The following is a 2,500-nucleotide window of genomic DNA, read 5'->3' on the forward strand; positions in this document are numbered from 1 at the left end:
AGTATTCAGGCGGGCTTGCCTGCTTTAAGCACTCTAATTTGTTCAAAGTAAACGTGCCGGCCCACCGAGACACTCAATAAAGAGCACCCTGGTAGGATTTCAACGGGGTCCGCCTCGGGACGCACGAGCACGCACGAGGCGGTCGCACGCCTTCAGCTCGCCCCACCGGCAGGACGTCCCACGATACATGCCAGTTAAACACCGACGGGCGGTGAACCAACAGCGTGGGACACAAATCCAACTACGAGCTTTTTAACCGCAACAACTTTAATATACGCTATTGGAGCTGGAATTACCGCGGCTGCTGGCACCAGACTTGCCCTCCAATAGATACTCGTTAAAGGATTTAAAGTGTACTCATTCCGATTACGGGGCCTCGGATGAGTCCCGTATCGTTATTTTTCGTCACTACCTCCCCGTGCCGGGAGTGGGTAATTTGCGCGCCTGCTGCCTTCCTTGGATGTGGTAGCCGTTTCTCAGGCTCCCTCTCCGGAATCGAACCCTGATTCCCCGTTACCCGTTACAACCATGGTAGGCGCAGAACCTACCATCGACAGTTGATAAGGCAGACATTTGAAAGATGCGTCGCCGGTACGAGGACCGTGCGATCAGCCCAAAGTTATTCAGAGTCACCAAGGCAAACGGACCGGACGAGCCGACCGATTGGTTTTGATCTAATAAAAGCGTCCCTTCCATCTCTGGTCGGGACTCTGTTTGCATGTATTAGCTCTAGAATTACCACAGTTATCCAAGTAACGTGGGTACGATCTAAGGAACCATAACTGATTTAATGAGCCATTCGCGGTTTCACCTTAATGCGGCTTGTACTGAGACATGCATGGCTTAATCTTTGAGACAAGCATATGACTACTGGCAGGATCAACCAGGGAGCTGCGTCAACTAGAGCTGAGCAGCCGGCCGCCCGGGAGTGTGTCCCGGGGGCCCGCGCGAACACGCAAGCGTCCGCTCAATCATTCTGCAAACAGGAGGAGGCTGAGCTCCCCTGCACAATACACCTCGAAACCCTCTCAGGTCCCGGCGGCGCGCAGCGCCGTCCCAAGTACTTGGTCGGGTTCGAGAGAGGCGCAATCGCCCGGAGTTAGGCGAGTAGACGCTTTCGGTGCGACCACCCGTGCTCCCAACTGAGCTTGCCGCTGCCGACAGAGGCCCGGGAGCGTGCTGTCGTGGCATTGCCGGCGGGAGACAACACGCGCCACCTACGGTGACCGGCAGCTCCAACGCCAGCGCCACAGAAGGACAAAAGCCCCACTTGGGTGCCGAAGCGAACTCTCCCAGCACAGCGCACGCGCCAACACATCCGCACAGCTGCGATACAAACCACCAGCGAGAACCGCTGGGGCGACCGAGCAGCAGACGGCGTCGCGGCGCCGAGCGCCGGGCGGCGGCGCATCCTCAACGCACACAGTCCTCAATCGGACCAGCACACTGAAGATGTCCACCGCGCTTCGCACCGGGCCCGCGAGGACCTACTTTGGCCGCACGGCGCCGCGCGCAGGGTGCGCCGGCGCGCAGCTGCGACGCCTGCCGCGTCCGTCGGCCGGCGCGCCTGCCACTGGCCGCCCCCACCAGCCGGCTGTAGCGCGTGCGCCCACGCACCGCGCGGCCAGCACGCCGGGAGGCGCCCCCTCACCGGCCGGGGACGGTCCCACCCAGCCACCGCCGCGTATCGCTTCACACCCAGATGCCGTTCAGTTTCGTCGGCATGGTGGGTATCGCTGGAACAACCGGTTAGTACCTCAACCTATCGTCGCCATCACCGATTCACCCCTAGCGAGAACAACCGCACCACAACAGGTTACCATTTGTTCATTTGCGTAACTTCACCAGAAAACGCAGGCGTCCATCGCCATTTGCAACTTCAACGATTATTGCATGCCTGTGTCAGGTGTCACGCCACACTACGTCTGCCCACATACACGCAACAAAATGTGCACGCCTAGACAATACGTGGAAGGTGGCCCCCGTACGTATGCGATGTCCATTGCTCGAACGACTGTCAACCGGCCTCTGTAGCATGTCGCAGATATGGAACGCGGTGCACCATGCCATCACGGTGTGTGAGGAGAGACGACTAGGTCCGAATACATCAACAGACAGCTCATGCTGATCGCCATCCACGGCGTCCGTTCCTCCCACACGTCTCTATGGCGTACCACACTGCAATCCAGCTCTCATAGGGAGACGACACGTAGCTGCGTGCACAATATTTGCACTGTATGGTCCGCCGTTTTTGGGCGCAGTCGTTGTGCGGTCACACATGTGCCACGATGTATCATTCAGTACATAAGGACGAATGTGCAGTACAGATTGTGGTTCACGCGTACGACATCAGCGGACAGTTGACACAGGCCGCACCACAACGTAGCCTGAGTACGTCGCATGCGAAGGGCATTGAACATGCAAACTTCTCACCAACCAGCTTGCGAAGGCAGGGGGCAAGGTGGGGACGTGGGGAGGGGCGGCATGTACGTCCTGCTGC

The 2,500-nt window shown here is 58.6% G+C and overlaps 1 non-coding gene across 1 annotated transcript in view; it reads right to left on the reverse strand.

Moving 5' to 3' along the window:
• The window catches only part of LOC124744550, a 1,909-nt gene extending 1,019 nt beyond the window's left edge, over positions 1 to 890 (reverse strand). The window contains exon 1 of the ribosomal RNA XR_007010822.1: positions 1 to 890. This exon is cut by the window's left edge and continues 1,019 nt beyond it. This is a non-coding gene — a ribosomal RNA (small subunit ribosomal RNA).
• Between the last annotated feature and the right edge of the window lie 1,610 nt (positions 891 to 2,500).

This window comes from Schistocerca piceifrons, unplaced genomic scaffold (genome assembly GCF_021461385.2).
Source record: "Schistocerca piceifrons isolate TAMUIC-IGC-003096 unplaced genomic scaffold, iqSchPice1.1 HiC_scaffold_299, whole genome shotgun sequence".
NCBI classification, from domain to species: domain Eukaryota; kingdom Metazoa; phylum Arthropoda; class Insecta; order Orthoptera; family Acrididae; genus Schistocerca; species Schistocerca piceifrons.